This window comes from Schistocerca nitens, chromosome 8, assembly GCF_023898315.1.
Source record: "Schistocerca nitens isolate TAMUIC-IGC-003100 chromosome 8, iqSchNite1.1, whole genome shotgun sequence".
Lineage (NCBI taxonomy): Eukaryota > Metazoa > Arthropoda > Insecta > Orthoptera > Acrididae > Schistocerca > Schistocerca nitens.
Genome location: NC_064621.1, coordinates 581,471,066 through 581,492,796, shown reverse-complemented (window position 1 = coordinate 581,492,796; position 21,731 = coordinate 581,471,066).

Genomic DNA, 21,731 nt, shown 5'->3' with positions numbered 1-21,731 from the left:
CTGTCAATGACATGCCTCGGCCAGGCTGCCCAAGAGCTACTACTGCAGTGGATGACCGCTACCTATGGATAATGGCTCGGAGGAACACTGACAACAACGCCAACAAGTTGAATAATTGTTTTCGTGCAGCCACAGGACATTGTGTTACGACTCAAACTGTGCGCAACTTCACTCCTGACATCCACGGCGAGGTCCATCTTGTCAACCATGACACCATGCAGTGCGGTACAGATGGGCCCAACAACATGCCGATTGGACCACTCAGGATTGGTATCACGTTCTCTTCACTGATGAGTGTCGCATATGCATTCAATCAGACAATCAGACAATCATTGGGGACATGTTTGGAGGCAACCCAGTCAGGCTGAATGCCTTAGACTCACTGTCCACTGAGTGCAGCAAGGTGGAGTTTCCCTGCTGTTTTGGGGTGGCAGTATGTGGGACCAACGTATGCCATTGGTGGTCATGGAAGACACCGTAATGTCTGTAGGCTATACAACATGTGAAAGCCATTCTCCAACTGATAGTGCAACTACATTGGCAGCATACTGGTGAGACATTCGTCTTCATGGATGACAATTCGCGCCCCCATCATGCGTATCTTGTGAATGACTTCCTTCAGGATTACAACATCGATTGACTAAAGTGGCCAGCATGTTCTCCAGACATGAACCCTATCGAACATGCCTGGGATAGATTGAAAAGGGCTATTTATGGACAATGTGACCCACCAACCACTCTGAGGGATCTACGACGAGTTGCCATTGAGGAGTGGGACAATCTGGACCAACAGTGCCATCATGAACTTGTGGATAGTATGCCATGACAAATACAGGCAGGCATCAATGCAAGAGGACATGCTACTGGGTATTGGAGGTACCGGTGTGTACAGCAATCCGGACCACCACCTCTGAAGGTCTAGCTGTATGGTGGTACAACATGTAATGTGTGGTTTTCATGAGCAATAAAAGGGTGGAAATGATATTTACACTACTGGCCATTAAAATTGCTGCACCAAGAAGAAAAGCAGATGATAAATGGGTATTCATTAGACAAATATATTACACTAGAACTGACATGTGATTACAGTTTCATGCAATTTGGGTGCATAGATCCTGAGAAATCAGTACCCAGAACAGCCACCTCTGGCCGTAATAATGGCCTTGATATGCCTGGGCATTGACTCAAACAGAGCTTGGATGGCGTGTACAGGTACAGCTGCCTATGCAGCTTCAACCCGATACCACAGTTCATCAAGAGTAGTGCCTGGCGTATTGTGACGAGCCAGTTGCTCGGCCACCATTGACCAGACATTTTCAATTGGTGAGAGATCTGGAGAATGTGCTGGCCAGGGCAGCAGTCGAACATTTTCTGTATCCAGAAAGGCCCGTACAGGACCTGCAACATGCAGTTGTGCATTATCATGCTGAAATGCAACGCCCACTGTTCAAAGTGTCGTCAATGCAAACAAGAGGTGACCGCAACATGTAACCAATGGCACCCCATACCATCACGCCAGGTGATACGCCAGTATGACGAATACACACTTCCAGTGTGCGTTCACCGCGGTGTCGCCAAACACAGGTGCAACCATCATGATGCTGTAAACAGAACCTGGATTCATCCGAAAAAATGACGTTTTGCCATTTGTGCACCCAGGTTCGACGTTGAGTTCACCATCGCAGGTGCTCCTGTCTGTGATGAAGCGTCAAGGGTAACCGCAGCCGTGGTCTCCAAGCTGATAGTCCATGCTGCTGCAAACATCGTCGAACTGTTCATGCAGATGGTTGTTGTCTTGCAAACGTCCCCATCTGTTGACTCAGGGATCAAGATGTGGCTGCACGATCCGTTACAGCCATGCGGGTAAGATGCCTGTCATCTTGACTGCTAGTGATACAAGGCCGTTGGGATCCAGCACGGCATTCCGTATTACCCTCCTGAACCCACCGATTCCATATTCTGCTAACAGTCATTGGATCTCGACCAACGCGAGTAACAAGGTCGCAATACGATAAACCGCAATCGCAATAGGCTACAATCGGACCTTCATCAAAGTCAGAAACATGATGGTGCGCATTTCTCCTCCTTACACGAAGCATCACAGCAACGTTTCCCTAGGCAGCGCCGGTCAACTGCCGTTTGTGTATGAGAAATCGATTGGAAACTTTCCTTATGTCAGCACATTGTAGGTGTCGCCACCAGCTCCAACCTTGTGTGAATGCTCTGAAAAGCTAATCATTTGCATATCACAGCATCTTCTTCCTGTCGGTTAAATTTCGCATCTGTATCACGTCATCTTCGTGGTGTAGCAATTTTAATGGCCAGTAGTGTATGTTGATCTCTGTTCCAATTTTCTGTACAGGTCTATCTTTCAGCTAGTGATGTATGCTACTAAATCCTTACATTTATCCTCTGACCATTCCTGCTTAGCAATTTTGCACTTCCTGTCAATCTCACTTTTTAGACATTTGTATTCCTTTCACTTGCTTCATTTACTGCATTTTTATATTTTCTCCTTCTGTCAGTTATATTCAATATCTCCTGCTTTATCCAAGGATTTCTACTTGGCTTGTTTTTCTACCTACTTGATCGTCTGCTGCCCTCACTATTCCATCTCTCAATGCTACACATTCATGTTCGATTGTATCCCTGTCTTCTATCCTTGTCAATCATTGCCTAATGCTCCCCCTAAAACTTCTAACAGCCTCTAGTTCTTTCAACTTAACCATATCCCATCTCCTTAATTTCCCACTTCTTTGTAATTCCTTCAGTTTTAATTTTAATTACCTTCATTACCAGTTCTTTGTCATTCGCCAGCCATGGCTGGACAGGTAATGTCAATTTAACAATAACATTACCACATTAAAATTAATAAAAAAAATGCAGTTTAAACTATGATACTAAAATGGGTACTATAAAACATATATTTAAGAACTAAAATTTAATTGAATAGACAAAAAATCTACTCACCAAGTTGCAGCAGAACAGGCACATAAAAGAAGATTATAATTAAGAAAAATTTCAGAGCCAGTGGGTCTTTCTTCCAGCATAAGGGTTGAAGGGGAAGGAAGAGGGGTAAAGGAAATGACTGGAGAAGTCTATAAAAAGGGGTAGAATTCAGAAAAGTCACCCAGAACTGCGGGTCATGGGAGACTTACCATACGAAATGAGAAGTTTCCTTTCATTCTCATCTGGTTCTGACAAGGCGTGTTCTCTGTGGACCAGTGTCTTCAGAACTCTGCCCTCCTGCACTGGGTGGTGACATCAGCTGGCTTCAGGTATAAATTAGTGTGTATAGGTCTGCAATACACATTGTGGCCAAATGAGCCATTTGCTCTTCTTTTGACAAGTACATCTAGAAATGGGTACAGCCCTCCTTCTCCAGTTCCATGGTGAACATAGTATTTTGGGTGAAGTGAGTTCAGCTGTTCCAGAAATTCATTGAGCCTATTGCCACCATGAGGCTAGATCACAAAGGTATCATTCGCATACCTGAAGAAGCATGTGGGTTTTTATTTAGCCGTCAAATGCCTCCTCTTCAAATATTTCCATGAGCATATTGGCAACTGCTGGACACAGAGGGCTGCCCATGGCTACACCTTCTGTCTGCTCTGAATATTGGCCCCCATACAGAAAATAAGTTGAGGTCGGTATATGCCTGAACGGGTCCAGCAGAGCATCATCAGATTTCTCTGTAATCAGTCTTATGAGCATTTCACTGGCACCCTAGTGAACAGGGATACCACATCAAAAGTCACCATTATAATCAGATTATGTGCTGTTTAGTTGCCTGAGGCATTGCAAGAAGTCCCCAGAGTTGTGAATGTGGTGAATACACTTCCCCAAATATGGGAACAGCAGTTTCTTCCAGTACTTGGCTGTTGGGTACATTGATGTGGTAATGTTGCTGACAACTGGGTGCAGTGGCATGCTGTCTTTGAGTACTTTTGGCAGCTCATAATAGTCTAGGTGGAACTAACACTTTCATTTGTAGTTGTTTAATGGGCTTGTCAGGCATACCGCTTTCCTTCAATATAGCACTCGCCTTCTTATCCACTCTATTTGTAGGGTCACTTTCCAAAAGTCTGTTTGCAGGGTCCTCCAGAAGTTGACACACTTTCTCATCATAATCATCCTACTTCAAAATGACTATAGAGTTCCCTTTGTCTGCTAGCAACACCATGATGTTGCTCTCTTCCCAGAACCTCTAGAGTGCAAGCCACTCATTACTTGAGATGTTCAGTTTTGGAGGCTTTGTCATGGTGAGTGCCCTGTATGTCTCCCAGTGAATTTCTTCTGCCACATTTGGTTCCACTGTACTCATGAAACCGGAAATGGGCACATTTTTAGGAGTTGTTGCAAAGCTGAGCCCCCTGCTGAGCACCGTCTACATGGTGTCACAAAATTGCTTGCCACTTCGGTTAATCGCAGTGCAAGTGTCCTCCATCTTACATGTTTTTTTACTCATGTGGTCAAATTACACAGCTTGGCATACTGAGGCATTCTTCTTGGTGCACTCCATTAGAGACCAAGAGGCACTTTTTATCCTGTCTCAAATGTCAGTTGCTAAGGATGCTTATGTGCAAATGAAGGTGTAAAAGCTCCCCGACTACCACATCTAGCCTGTGGCACATACATCGAATCCTGTCTCTCACAAGTGTCATGCTCCCCTGATGTTTTATCTCATTTGCCACTCTGGAGTTGATATGATGAAAACTATCTACTCAGAATCCTTCACTTCCTCTGTTGAAGCTTGTCCAGCTTCTTGATGTTTTGGTGTATCTCCTCCCTGTAGAGTCCCTTGCTGTGATTCTTTGGACTTTCCCAGTAATCTGTTGACATCTTGAGGTGTTTGGTATTCTGCCATGTATCAGCATCATTCTTGAATGACATTTCAACAGTGTGAATTGTTACCTTCACCAGGTGCTACCTGAGACTGCTCATTGAGTGGAACAGACCTGCACTCTTCCCCATCCATCATCAGTTCTAGGCATTCCATCTGTGGCCTGCTCTCGTTTGCAGGATTCTTCTGCATTCCCTCTTTGGTCCAGAGCCTGTCTGGGGGCTGGAATTCTGTTTTCAGTCTGCCACAGTTCCAGTTTTCTCCCTTGGTCCATTCCCACTAGAAGCATTACTAGGCATTCCATCTTTCGTCTGGAGCTCAAGCCAAGCACTGGTGTTTCATGCTGGAACCACACCAGACCAAGAACAGAATGTCAGAATGCAGATGGGTGCATAGGTTTGAAGACAAAGCACTGGTGCTTGTCAGTGTGGCACGTCAGATGTTGGCCAAACAACTAGAACAGTGGACATCTGATAGAAAGAACAGAGGCACACCCAACTAAGATACATGACTAAAGCAACCATTGCTGAGCACTGCCGGAAATCAGTCATTCCATGTACTGTGATGGCACAGACCACCAGGTACTGGGCCTAAGACTGAAACCAAGACTTTGAAATAAAACCTGTTGTACAGTCAAATGGCAGTTACATCTTTCAGAAAGTTTTATATGACTGTGGCTCCATTCAAAAGTAAAATCATTAACCCTATATACTCTTCTACATCTATGCCTACATCTTCAGTTCAGCTGCACGATGAATTTTGTTGTATGCCTTGGATAGGTCAAGCTAAACTCCAGACACTTAAAAAAAATGTTCAGAGGCTGCACATTGGATTCTGTTAAATCTTGAATTGCTACTTATTTTGATTTTTCTTTTGGCTGTCCATACTGAAGTAATTACATTATCTTTGTAGTAGATGAGTGCAGGGACTTGACTGTTCAGTATGAAATGTAAATTAAATCACCAGCAGCTGTCTCTTTTACATTTAATTTCTATATACAACTAGTTTCAGTGTTCCATCACACAACCGACAAAGGCTGTCACATTTTCTGCTTCTTCCTCAATACACGGGAATGACTGAAGCTGAAGCATGCAGATCCAAGCCATGACCTGTACCCAGCACATTTGAATCACATGCGCCTTAGCCAGAGTGCTGGTTTTCTTGAGCATTTGGCATCACACTGTTTTGGGGCCATGCTGCAGGCTGCAATAATGTGCTTTTACTGCAAAAGAAAGAAGAAAGCAATGGGGATCATTACTTCAAGCGAAAAAACAGACCACTGTAGACCAATTTTCACCAGGTTAGGAGTTCTGACTGTTTACAGCCAGTATATATTGAACTGCCTCTTCCACATAAAGAGAGACCATGATATCTACAGAAAGAGAAATGAAGTTCACAAAGACAGTATCGACATTCCAAGGTGTTGATTAGCAAAGACACAAAACAGCTTCCCAATGGTGGCCCTAAAGTTGTTTAATGCTCTACCTGATGACATTCAGTCTTTATCATCGGAGCAGTTTAAAACTACTATTTTGTGTAAGCTAAAAGAGCAACTCTTCTACAATATTGGAGAATTCTTCTCTAGTAATAGCATAGTGTTTACTTGAGCTGTAGCTCAGTTCCATGACTCCAACAGCAGCCATTATATTTAATTTCATTATATACTTCTATCTGTTTTGTTGTTGTGATATTATTGTAATTTAATTTATAACTTAAATTTGTCTTGTGGTATTAAATTACTATCATAGTAGAGTTGTATTCATGTATTTTGATAATGTTGTATCTTGATGCTGTCTGTCCAGCTGTGGCTGGTGAATGACATAGAATTGGTAATAAAGGTAATAATAACACCCTCACACATGTAAGACCTGTAACAGAATATAAAGACTTCAAAGGAATGTTACACGACCCAGAAAAATGGTGTGCTCTAGGTAACATATTGTTTAAATAACACTGCATGGTGCAGATCTTGAAAAGACACACAATAAACATGATAACAGAATCAGTGGGAGGCCACAAACTCAGACACAGCCAGAGACACTGATATAAATGTAGACACAGAAAATGACACGAACACAATGACAACATTAGACACCGACTCATACACAAGGAGTGTAACACTTAAAATAGATAAATAAGACAATTATAAAAGAAGTACACATAACACGTGATTGGTTCATGTATTGAAACTGCATTTCAAATGTGATAACTAAATAACATAAAGGAAAATAACTAATATAAGCAATGAAACAATCATCTCACATCTAAGTAATAAGGGGAGGGGAGGCTGTAAGTTTATGTTTCGAGGCTTCCCTCCTGCCGCCTGTGGCACTGGTCAAGGGAAAAAGCGATGCACACAAAGATACAACATAACAGCACACATGCAACATGTAGAACTATATCTAGTTATAATACAAGCAGTGCAAAGGGTATGTGCTACATAAGCACTTAAAAGATGTAAAGTGGTACTAATTTCTTAGACAGTAGAAACAAGCACACAGAGTTACTCACGATGTATCTCAATTAGCAATGTAAGAAGACATAATTTTGTACACTACTTCAGATGAAACAGACTCTACATTTCTCCCAAGGCCCTCCCAACTAGAATAGCAATACAAAGTATAATCTGTATGTTGTCTTTTGTTTTAACTGTTAAAAAAAAAGCAGCTTGTCCCCTTTTCTATCTTTCTATTATTTTCTTCTAAATTGCTAACATTTATTATTTGAACACTCCATTTCCTACACGCAATTTAATTTTCTTTTAACGCGTTACCATCACCCTTGTTTTATTGCTCAAAACAAATTATGCTAGTAATGTGGAAAAATGTACTGTTACATGTATTATGTACTACTGGCTTTTTAAAACATCAGGCAGCAGGTCTTAAAATATGCAGCAAATGAAATGAAATTAATACACCATCTCAAACCCTTCACCAACATTAATTGAGAGGAATCCAGTCTAGCGTGCAGTCATAACAGGAGCCAGTATTAAATAATGTGTCTGTAGATCTCTGGTTTACATGACAATATCCAATCTTTCATCAACCAATGACTGTCAGGACAACATTCAAGTTTTTTCATGAAAGCCAATGGTCTGTTAAGCATGAGCGAAAGCCTGACTACAGATACTGGTCTGTAAACGTTAAAATCACACACACTACCTTAAGCATTTTAAGTTGGTCAGGAACTATAATTTCTTGGGATCAACATTTCACAATCTCCAATTGTAGTACAATTATTTCCGCTGCAAAGAATTTATCAAATCATGATTACATGACAGACTAGCTAATCAAACAGGAGTGTTTGATTAGCTGTCATGTAATCATAACTTGACAAATTCTTTGCTTTTACCTTTTAAGTAACTTTTGCCAGCTCCATCTCAGTTAACAATTTCAATAAGCTTTCAGTTTCTGTGACTATAGTCTGATTACTTTTTTTGGTATTATTTCCATACTTCAATTTCTACTGAATCTCTGTAGTTATTATTCAGGATATTGGCAATATGTCTCTTACCTCTGATGATTTTATTACACACATTCATATCTTTTATTTAGTTTGTTCTATGTTTATGGTTTTTTTGACACTTAGTGCTGATGATGTCTCAAGCATTTTTTTTTTACTTGTTGATATTTAAGCATTCACCTTTATTGATTTAATATACCAACAAAAATAATCAATTTTTGAAAATTTAATATAGCTGAATTAGATAAAAAAATCTACTCACCAAGCAGTGGCAGGAGAAAGCAGAAGTAAAACTTAAAGAAACATACAAGCTTTCAGAGTCAGTGGCTTTTTTTTATGGCAGAAGGGTTGAAGGGGAAGAAAGAAGGAAGATGGGAAAGGACTGGTGAGGTTTAGGTAATGGGGAGAGTTATCTAAAAGTTGCCCGAAATGCTGGATCAGGAGAGACTTAACAGATGGGATGCGAAAGAAATCTGATCAATCAGTATTATTGATTTGGATTTTGCTTGACTTAACAAATGTGTGTACTATTGCTGCCTGTGTGCTTTGAATGTTCCAATACTTCTGTTTTATTCCTGATATGTAGCACTCTGTTCTACTAAGTCCTTTGTCATCCACTGTTTATTTTGAAGAAGTTTTCTTTTCTCCAAGTTCATAGAAATGCTGCTTTGAGGTAATTTGCTAAAGTACACTGAAAAGCATTGTACAATTCACTTGTCTACTGGGCTTGAAGACTATTCATTTCTCAAAATTGATTTTAGTACATTGATGTTTTGTTGGTTGAAATACCTGAGATCTAATCCTTTAATTTTTGTTTTCTGTTTACGAGTTTCCTGTTATGCATGTTCTGTCACATTGTGCCACTGATATTGATGTCAAAAAAAAGTAAAACATCTGACATAATTGTAGGACATTACTGGTCAGTACAGAAATGATGTAAAGTTTGAACTTGAATTCTATTTACATATACTCACAGGCATACACATTTATATATTTCTTACAATCCTGACATATAGTGTTCAATGTGATCAACAGCAATGATTTATACTTCTCTCAACTCATCTTGCACAAAACATGTAGCCTGTTTGAAATACCATATAACTGAAGTTTTTAAAATTATGCTTCACAAAAACATTGTTATTGATTGAATTAATAGCTAATCTGTTCCTTTCATCTGTCCACTGCACTCTTGTTAATGAAAATACTCTCAACATTAGCATTTTTAGTTTAGTTTATTAGCATCCTTTGCGTCACTTACATGATACAGAATTGACATAACACTATACAGCATAGGTGCAGCACAATTCTATTAATTAATATGAAATTAACACTTTACAGTGTATTAAAGAAATTATACAATGAACTAATGCAGTGGTATTACACATGTTCTCTGAATAAGTAAATAATAATTTGACATACATGCACTGCACTTTGGCGAACACATTTATCACATCGTTTACACTTAAAAGAATACACAAACAAAATAAAAAAAATTATAATGAGAATAGGATGATTTAAATAATTTAACTCTGACTTAAATTTTCCATCATCATTGATTCCCTTGATGCAAATTGGCAGAGTACAAAAGGCTTTATTCCGTAATGGGACACATTTTTTGAGTTTTTATTTTTCTTACTCTTTCCACATGCAGATTCTTGCTGATACATGTATTATAGTTTTGGAAATCTAAATTTATATGTAAACTACTCAAGTGTGTTATTACATACAGTACACTTTTGAATATGTACAAAGATGGTACTGTAAGTATTTCTAACTAAATGAATAAGGGTCCGCAGTGTGTTTGTGGAGAGCAGTGTGTAATAATTCTAACGGGTCTTTTCCGTAATTTAAAAATGTCTTTTAATTGAGATTTTGTTACACCCCACAACATTATTCTATAAGATACAATAAAATGGAAATAAAAAAATACTCTAATCTTGCACATTCTGTGCTACAGTTCTATGCTACAAATTAATCTCAGTGCAAAACATGCAGAACTGAGTTTTTGGGATATGTAAATGACATGGTCTTCCCAGCATTGTGTGCAGGATTTGGGTGGAAAAATCCTAGACTAGTTTCAGCAGTTCAGAGTGGCACTAAAATATCTAATCCACTTATCTTTAAAGGGCAATTTCCCAAGTTCAGAGCTATGCCAGTACAAAAGCTGGTTCACACTACACACTTTATCACAACATTTTACATCCTCTATAACAATTCCTTTATCACATCAGGAATTGCACACACTTTTGTACATCATCTGTGCATACTTTATCATTTAAGTTCACTAACTAAAGCATTTGAGTTCTTAAAATGTCACACACCATTTGTCCAAGTAGTCTAGGCATTCACTAGACAGCGATGTAGCCATCTGCTCAAAACTCAACTTTTTATCAAGGCTCTCCTCCCTAGCATTTATCAATGTTTTTTCATCTCTAGTGGCATGAAATTACTTTCTAATCTGTTCTGAAGAAGGTGAGTTGTTAAAACAGAAATCCTGGTGGCAGCGTGCAAATAAATGTGCACTGCCATGCACTGAGTCTCTCTCAAATAAATTGCATTCTTAGGTGACACGTAACAATAATGATTTCTCAGATTTACGAACAGTAATTTCATTGTTTTCTTAATAAAGATATTGCTGAAAGTTTGTATGAGGTCCAGCAAAATGAAAATTTGTCAGCGACAATGTTTTTTGCCAGGTACAACAGTTTCACACCTATTGTTGTTGTTGTTGTGGTCCTCAGTCCTGAGACTGGTTTGATGCAGCTCTCCATGCTACTCTATCCTGTGCAAGCTTCTTCATCTCCCAGTACCTACTGCAACATACATCCTTCTGAATCAGCTTAGTGTATTCATCTCTTGGTCTCCCTCTACGATTTTTACCCTCCACGCTGCCCTCCAATGCTAAATTTGTGATCCCTTGATGCCTCAAAACGTGTCCTACCAACCGATCCCTTCTTCTAGTCAAGTTGTGCCACAAACTTCTCTTCTCCCCAATCCTATTCAATACCTCCTCATTAGTTACGTGATCTACCCACCTTATCTTCAGCATTCTTCTGTAGCACCACATTTCGAAAGCCTCTATTCTCTTCTTGTCCAAACTGGTTATCGTCCATGTTTCACTTCCATACATGGCTACACTCCATACAAATACTTTCAGAAACGACTTCCTGACACTTAAATCTATATTCAATGTAAACAAATTTCTCTTCTTCAGAAACGATTTCCTTGCCATTGCCAGTCTACATTTTATATCCTCTCTACTTCGACCATTATCAGTTATTTTACTCCCTAAATAGCAAAACTCCTTTACTACTTTAAGTGTCTCATTTCATAATCTAATCCCCCCAGCATCACCCGATTTAATTTGACTACATTCCATTATCCTCGTTTTGCTTTTGTTGATGTTCATCTAATATCCTCCTTTAAAGACACTGTCCATTCCGTTCAACTGCTCTTCCAAGTCCTTTCCTGTCTCTGACAGAATTACAATGTCATCGGCGAACCTCAAAGTTTTTACTTCTTCTCCATGAATTTTAATACCTACTCCGAATTTTTCTTTTGTTTCCTTTACTGCTTGCTCAATATACAGATTGAATATCGGGGAGAGGCTACATCTCTGTCTCACTCCTTTCCCAACCACTGCTTCCCTTTCATGCCCCTCGACTCTTATAACTGCCATCTGGTTTCTGTACAAATTGTAAATAGCCTTTCGCTCCCTGTATTTTACCCCTGCCACCTTCAGAATTTGAAAGAGAGTATTCCAGTTAACGTTGTCAAAAGCTTTCTCTAAGTCTACAAATGCTAGAAACGTAGGTTTGCCTTTTCTTAATCTTTCTTCTAAGATAAGTAGTAAGGTTAATATTGCCTCACGTGTTCCAACATTTCTACGGAATCCAAACTGATCTTCCCCAAGGTCCGCTTCTACCAGTTTTTCCATTCGTCTGTAAAGAATTCGCGTTAGTATTTTGCAGCTGTGACTTATTAAACGGATAGTTCGGTAATTTTCACATCTGTCAACACCTGCTTTCTTTGGGATTGGAATTATTATATTCTTCTTGAAGTCTGTGGGTATTTCGCCTGTCTCATACATCTTGCTCACCAGATGGTAGAGTTTTGTCATGACTGGCTCTCCCAAGGCGATCAGTAGTTCTAATGGAATGTTGTCTACTCCCGGGGCCTTGTTTCGACTCAGGTCTTTCAGTGCTCTGTCAAACTCTTCACGCAGTATCTTATCTCCCATTTCATCTTCATCTACATCCTCTTCCATTTCCATAATATTGTCCTCAAGTACATCACCCTTGTATAAACCCTCTATATACTCCTTCCACCTTTCTGCCTTCCCTTCTTTGCTTAGAACTGGGTTGCCATCTGAGCTCTTGATATTCATACAAGTGGTTCTCTTCCCTCCAAAGGTCTCTTTAATTTTCCTGTAGGCAGTATCTATCTTACCCCAAGTGAGACAAGCCTCTACATCCTTATATTTGTCCTCTAGCCATGCCTGCTCAGCCATTTTGCACTTCCTGTCGATCTCTTTTTTGAGACGTTTGTATTCCTTTTTGCCTGCTTCATTTACTGCATTTTTATATTTTCTCCTTTCATCAATTAAATTCAATATTTCTTCTGTTACCCAAGGATTTCTATTAGCCCTCGTCTTTTTACCTACTTGATCCTCTGCTGCCTTCACTACTTCATCCCTCAGAGCTACCCATTCTTCTTCTACTGTATTTCTTTCCCCCATTCCTGTCAATTGTTCCCTTATGCTCTCCCTGAAACTCTCTACAACTTCTGGTTCTTTCAGTTTATCCAGGTCCCATCTCCTTAAATTCCCACCGTTTTGCAGTTCCTTCAGTTTCAATCTGCAGTTCATAACCAATAGATTGTGGTCAGAATCCACATCTGCCCCTGGAAATGTCTTACAATTTAAAACCTGGTTCCTAAATCTCTGTCTTACCATTATATAATCTATCTGATACCTTTTAGTATCTCCAGGATTCTTCCAGGTATACAACCTTCTTTTATGATTCTTGAACCAAATGTTAGCTACGATTAAGTTATGCTCTGTGCAAAATTCTACAAGGGGGCTTCCTCTTTCATTTCTTCCCCCAATCCATATTCACCTACTATGTTTCCTTCTCTCCCTTTTCCTACTGACGAATTCCAGTCACCCATGACTATTAAATTTTCGTCTCCCTTCACTACCTGAATAATTGCTTTTATCTCGTCATACATTTCATCAATTTCTTCATCATCTGCAGAGCTAGTTGGCATATAAACTTGTACTACTGTAGTAGGCATGGGCTTTGTGTCTATCTTGGCCACACCTATTATGGTATTTTATCTTTTGTTTCTGAATACTTTTATCGTTTCATTATGCCTCTATAAACTCAAGAATGTTCACAGTGCAGATCCACCTTACCTTCACTGTTTCTCTCAGTGGCAGCACCATAGTCAGGTTCATCAAGTTGCGGAGTTCCTTAAAGATGATTAACAGTGTTATGTGTTTGTGTCATCTTCCCTGCAATGTCGCGTGGTTCGGCATATCCACCAATCCTGCTAGGAGATTTCCAGGATGAAGGAACTGGCATGCCACTGTGTTTACTGGCCTTTTATGTTCAATGATGTTGTACAGGTGGGGTAGTTGTCAGGCACACTGGTCAGCTCCACTGCAGTTCTCGCCATTACCAGCTCAGAGGCAGCAGTGGGACAGAGTTCACGCCAACTCCTTGGGACTCCTTTATCCACTTCATCTATGTCCTCCACCTCTAGCAGACAACCACAGTGGTAGTCTTGGAGAGGATCTTTAGAACAGAGGGTGCACCCCTGCACGCTGGTGACGAAGTCCCCAATTCACAGTATCAAAATTCCAAAAAGTTTTGCACCCACAATGAATTTTAGCATCTTATCACACCCCTCAGCCTCAAACAGGCTGGCAGAATGGCCCATGCCAAAGCGCGACATATATGTCCTCCAGGGATGCCCCCACAGGACATTTCCAGATCTCCTGTGCCTACTACTGAAAACATTAAGCAAATGCAATGACATTCTGAATGGGTGCCCCGGAGGGGCCATGCATGTCTGAGCAGAATCTGTAATGGACCCAGGGTCCATGGCAAAACAGCAAGGGTGTCAAGTGTTGCTGGTGGTTACAAAATGTAGGATGCTATATCGGCACCACAACCAGCTCTGGTTGCAGCATCCTAGCCAGTAGCCTGCATTATCAGGAAGCACTTCGCTCTCCCATTGTAGCTTTCTCCACCTCCACATGACATGGGTGGCCATGTGGCCCCCTCTTACCACAAGCTAAGGGACACACAGACATCGATCCAGCTTTATTGAGAGTTGAATCACTGGATCTGCCACATGCTGCAGGGATGCCTCCATTCTCAGAAGACTGAGCCTACACAAGAAACTCCACATACAACACCACTGCCACCAGCAGCCCTGGATGTCTTCCAGGAACCTTTGATCTTGACATCACCTAATCTCTGGCCATTTCTGATGCCTCTACTTTCCTCATACTGGCCGGACAAGTACTGGAATTACCTGCCAGTGCAAAAGGATGGAGGGGGGTGGGTGGGTAGGTTAAGTAACCCTACCGAATGTACATTGGAAGGTATGGGAATATCAAAATGTGTAAAATCACCTATGTCTCCTTCCGTAGTGGACAGAAATATGACACCCCAGTGATGATTTTCCTGTTACCTGATTCACCTCCATCTGTGGACCAGCTGCCGTGACTGTTTACTATGTTCGTAGTGCTACAAAACATAAACATTTTGGTTTCCATGACTGTTAGGTTTAATGGTACTTTGACTACTAAACACCTTCATATTGGCTAAGTAGTAATTGGACTTTCTGACACTTAACTAATCAGGAACTGTCTGGTTTTTATTTCTGTTGTGGCTCAGAGGAACAGTCTGCTGAGAACTTCTACTGCTTGGTTTGTCAACTAACACACAATTTTAATTTGTTGTTAAAGAAGCTACTTGTGTTCAACAAATGATGTAACAACTCCCATTAGACTTTACCAAGATAGTGAAAATTCCAGAATTGAAATAGGAGTCAGGCAACAGGTGCTATATCAAAACTATTGTCATTAGGCCATTTAAGTAGGTATAATACGCAACTTGTCACTTTTTGAATTTGATACAGTTTAACTAACACACACACACACACACACACACACACACACACACACACACACACACACACACACTGTGCCCTATTTTCCAGATAAAACTGGAATCTCATTTGTCATTCCTCATATACCTAGCATTTCCAGTTTCATTAGTAGTATTTCATACCCAACAACATCAAAAGGCTTGGATACACCTGCAAGTATGCCTCTTACCCTGTCGCAGTCTTCCAAATATCACTTCTGTAAACTTTGTTATGAATGATACTGTACTTTTACTACTATGAAGCAAAGCCCTGCTTTCAGAGACTATTTATTCAGGTTAACTCATTAATCCAATTTTAGTAGTTGGTTCTATTATTTTTGTGAATGATGATAGTAGGGAAACTGACCTGCAGTTTTCAGTAGCTTCTGCATTACTGTTCTTTGGTAGGGGAACAACTCAAGCAAGCATTAGATACTCTGGAAAAGTAACGAAACCGGAAGACTCATTTATTAGTTTTGTTAAAGGAGTTTGTAAGATGTTCATGCATGCTTTTAGAGCAGATACTGGCACTTCATCTAGACCTGCTGATTTTTCTATTGTTTAATAGTCTTCCTTCCTTCTTCCTTGATTATGGGATACATAATAATCATTGTTCTGGCTACATAATTCATTGTGGGTGCTACACTTGTTCTCAAAAATTTTGTAGCAGTTTCTCCTCAATTATGACTCTACCCCTACCCCCTTTCTCTATCCTAATTCTTAATTTACTTTTCATTTCTTTTTCCCCCATTGTATCATTCATTTCTTTTCACCCAATGTATCATTATATCTCACTCTGTCCTTATATCTGGGCATGTCTGGCACAGTGCTTATGAAATTCCCATCTCAGACTCCTCTTCATCCTAGTTAACCTTTCCTCACTGCAAGTGGGATCCCTCTCATTCTGAGGTCTGACTCTTCTCAAGGAACAAACTATTAATTCCAAAAGGTAGGAAGCACATCTGTTATTGTGGATGTCTACTGGCTATACTACACATTTCACCTTCTGAAGGTAAGTTATGGACAGCGTCTATTACTGGTTTTACAGCACCTAGTGTTTCTACATCTACATCTACATGATTACTCTGCAATTCACATTTAAGTGCTTGGCAGAGGGTTCATCAAACCACAATCATACTATCTCTCTACCATTCCACTGCCGAACAGCGTGCGGGAAAAACGAACACCTAAACCTTTCTGTTCAAGCTCTGATTTCTCTCATTTTATTTTGATGATCATTCCTACTATGTAGGTTGGGCTCAACAAAATATTTTCGCATTCGGAAGAGAAAGTTGGTGACTGAAATTTCGTAAATAGATCTTGCCGCGACAAAAAAGTCTTTGCTTTAATGACTTCCACCCCAACTCAGGTATCATATCTGCCACTCTCTCTCCCATATTACGTGATAATACAAAACGAGCTGCCCTTTTTTGCACCCTTTCTATGTCCTCCGTCAATCCCACCTGGTAAGGATCCCACACCGTGCAGCAATATTCTAACAGAGGACGAATGAGTGTAGTGTAAGCTATTTCTTTAGTGGACTTGTTGCATCTTGTAAGTGTCCTGCCAATGAAACACAACCTTTTTATCTATGTGGTCTTTCCAACTGAAGTTGTTCGTAATTTTAACACCCAGGTACTTAGTTGAATTGACAGCCTTGAGAATTGTACTATTTATTGAGTAATCGAATTCCAACGGATTTCTTTTGGAACTCATGTGGATCACCTCACACTTTTCATTATTTAGCGTCAACTGCCACACCATACAGCAATCGTTTCTAAATCGCTTTGCAACTGATACTGGTCTTCGGATGACCTTACTAGCCAGTAAATTACAGCATCATCTGCGAACAAACTGCTCAGATTGTTACCCAGGTCATTTACATAGATCAGGAAGAGCAGAGGTCCCAGGACGCTTCCCTGGGGAACACCTGATATCACTTCAGTTTTACTCGATTATTTGCAGTCTATTACTACGAACTGCGACCTTCCTGACAGGAAATCACGAATCCAGACACTTGATTAGAAGTCGCTTGTGAGGAACGGTGTCAAAAGCTTTCTGGAAATCTAGAAATACGGAATCAACCTGAGATCCCCTGTAGATAGCGGCCATTACTTCGTGCGTATAAAGAGCTAGCTGGGTTGCACAAGAACGACGTTTTCTGAAACCATGCTGATCACGTATCAATAGATCGTTCCCTTTGAAGTGATTCATAATGTTTGAATACAATATACGCTCCAAAACCCTACTGCAAACTGACTTCCATGATATAGGTCTGTAGTTCGATGGATTACTCCTACTACCCTTCTTAAACACTGGTGCGACCTGCGCAATTTTCCAATCTGTAGGTACAGATCCATCGGTGAGCGAGCGGTTGTATATGATTGCTAAGTAGGGAGCTATTGTATCAGCGTAATCTGAAAGGAACCTAATCAGTATACAATCTGGACCTGAAGACTTGCCCGTATCAAGTGATTTGAGTTGCTTAGCAACCCCTAAGGTATCTGCTTCTAAGAAATTCATGTTAGCAGCTGTTCGTGTTTCAAATTCTGGAATATTCCATTCGTCTTCCCTGGTGAAGGAATTTCGGAAAACTGTGTTCAATAACTCCGCTTTAGCGGCACAGTCGTCGGTAACAGTACCATCGGCACTGCGTAGCGAAGGTATTGACTGCGTCTTGCCACTTGTGTACTTTACATACGACCAGAATTTCTTCGGATTTTCTACCAAATTTCGAGACAATGTTTCGTTGTGGAACCTATTAAAGGCATCTCGCATTGAAGTCCGTGCCAAATTTCGCGCGTCTGTAAATTTTAGCCATTCTTCGGGATTTCGCGTTGTTCTGAACTTCGCATGCTTTTTCCGTTGCCTCTGCAACAGTGTTCGGACCTGTTTTGTGTACCATGGGGGATCAGTTCCATCTCTTACCAATTTATGAGGTATGAATCTCTCAATTGCTGTTGCTACTATATCTCGTCTACATTTGCATAGTCAGTTCGGAAGGAATGGAGATTGTCTCGTAGGAATGCTTCTAGTGACACTTTATCCACTTTTTTAAATAAAATTATTTTCCATTTGTTTCTTATGGATTTGGAAGAAACGGTATTGAGCCTAGCTACAACGACCTTGTTATCACTTATCCCTTTATCAGTCATGATGCTCTCTATTAGCTCAGGATTGTTTGTGGCTAAGAGGTCAAGTGTGTTTTCGCAACCATTTTTTAATTCGCGTGGGTTCGTGGACTAACTGCTCGAAATAATTTTCAGAGAAAGCATTTAGGACAATCTTGGAAGATGTTTTCTGCCTACCACCGGTTTTGAACAAGTATTTTTGCCAACATATCAAGGGAAGGTTGAAGTCCCCACCAACTATAACCGTATGAGTGGGGTATTTATTTGTTACGAGACTCAAATTTTCTCTGAACAGTTCAGCAACTATATCATCGGAGTCTGGGGGTTGGTAGAAGGAGCCAATTATTAACTTAGTTCGGCTGTTAAGTATAAACTCCACCCATACCAATTCGCACGGAGTATCTACTTCAACTTCACTACAAGATAAACCTCTACTGACAGACAAAAACACTCCTAATCTATCTTTCCTGAACACTGTCTGGGACTTCGTAAAAATTTCTGCAGAATTTATTTCAGGCTTTATCCAGCTTTCTGTACCTGTAACGATTTCAGCTTCTGTGCTTTCTATTAGCGCTTGAACCTCAGGGACTTTCCCAGCACAACTACAACAATTTACAACTACAATTCCGACTGTTCCGTGATCCATGCACGTCCTGTATTTGCCATGCACCCTTTGAGATTGCAGCCCACCCCGTACTTTCCCGAGGCCTTCTAACCTAAAAAACCGCCCAGTCCACACCACACAGCCTCCGCTACCCATGTAGCTGCCAGCAGGTGTCCAATAATCTGGATTCTCATTTAACAAAAGAGTTAAATTATCTCTTCCCTCACATTCTTAATGACTTCATGATCATGGAATGTAACAATACCAGAGAAAGAAAGTTGCTACTCACCATTTAGTGGAGATGCTGAGTCGTGATAGGCACAATAAAAAGATTCACACACACACACACACACACACACACACTCACACACACACACAAAACTTGCACATACGTCTGCAGTCTCAGAGAGCTGAAACTGTCAGTGACATTATCTGTCCATATGGTTTTCAGAAGGGGCCTGTAACAGATCTCAAAAGAATTCACACTCTCCCTTTTCATTCCCCAAAGTCCAGTTCTCATACCCATTCATTGCCCTGTCCAAACATACTTTTAATAAACTTTTGATGTTTCTTACACTGTATCATGCCTCAGCTTCTGAAGTTAATATATTCTTTTTATTGGAGTCATACCTCTAACAGTAATATTCCACTACCTACTTGACTTATCCTAGCCCCTCCTTATTCAACCCTGCTCCCAACTGCTTGCCCCATGGGTTGTATCCATGCAACATACCTAGATGCGAGACCTTTTCCATACACTCTCCCACTACCACCCATTCCAGTCCTGCCATAGGTATCTCCTACCCAGTCATGTGAACTACCAATGTAGACGCAACCACTGTATGGCATTCTACATGGGCCTGCCAATAGCAAGCTGTCTGTCCATATGAATGGCGACCACTAACTGGCAAGGGAGAGCTGGACAACCCAGTTGCTGAGCAGGCCATTCTACATGATGGGCCTGGTTTCAGCAACTGCTTCACAGGCTGTGCTGCCTGGATTCTTCCCACCAAAACAAGATTTGCTTAACTGTGCACATGGGAAATCTCCATGGAACTTATCTTTCATTTCCAGGAAGCCCCTTGCCTCAACCGTCACCACTCCCTGTTCTCCACCTGCTGGTTTCCAGCCGTAAACATTCCTATCCCACCAGCATACCTGTGCAGTCCTTCCCCCCCCCCCCCCCCCCACCTCTACTTCTCTCCTCGCACCTTTGCAGGCCCAAATCTTTCTCACCACAGTCTAAATATTTCCATGATAGTATCCATGGCACTTTTAACACAGTTCCTTAAAGATAAAGGCCCTTTAATACCACATGCATTAAATTTCTCAAAAATATTGTTAAATATTTGGTAAAAAATTTTAGTAGTAGTAGCAGCAGCAGCAGCAGCAGCAGCACACGACGGCATGGTGTCACAAGACACACACACACACACACACACTTGACTACAGTTGTGTGTGTGATCTATTTCTGATGAAGGCCTTGCTGGCTGGAAGCTTATTTGTGACAGTCTTTTTGTTGTGCCTGTCTGCAACTGACCATCTCCGCTATATGGTGATTAGCAACTTTCCGTTTCATAATATTGTTACATTTATGTTTGCTGCATAAATCAGCTTTTGTGTGTTTCACAGATTTTGAAAGTAAAATTATAGTAATTTGATTACAATAACATGTTTCAGGGATAAATTTTCACAAGCATTTGAGTTAATTTTTAAAAAATGTAACACTAATCACTTTGATTATGGTTTTGGTCACTATGATTACGGTTTTGGGTGGGTCTAATAAGAGCTGGAGATTATAAGACAAATCAACTTTTGATGTGTGTTGTACTTTTCTTAAAAGAAAGTTTTTATGTTCCCTAAAAAATATGCACTTACGAAGTTATGCTATTTCTAAAATGACTGATTCAACTGCAGAGCTTACCTTATTTTTTTGGAAAAAGCTGTTAGTTGGATGAGCTGGGAAATGTTCTTCCACAAAGCAGAACCAAGCCACCCGCCATCTGAAGTATGAATTATGTTGGACCTAAATAAACTGTTTCTGATGTTACAAAATTAGATTGTTTTCTTTCATGTACTAGGCTTGGAAAACCTTTATAGTCCTTAGTCTGTACCTCCAATCTCTTAAATTTCATCCTAAGTCGGGCACATTTCTCCAACGAACCCAATTTCTGGGAAGTCTTGACAACATAAATATGAATCAGATGCATAGCTTTTACTGTTGCTTTGAAAAGTAGCACAGTAATAGCTGTCAAACTTCAAAATGCCATTACTCGTTGTGACCCACACATTATTGTAGGTAAGTGTCCTCAAACCCAGATAATGGAGCTAGTAAACATTATGTTTGCCATTAAGGCCATCTCACAACAGACAGACAGTTTAATAGTTTCTGATATTTGTAGTATTTTTTACTTCAATTTCACATGAAGTCCACTGATTTTCGCACACTATTTTCCAAGACATGAAAAATTTAATTAAATTACTTTATCTCTGATACAGTAGCAACAATGGGGGAATTACTGTCTTTTGCT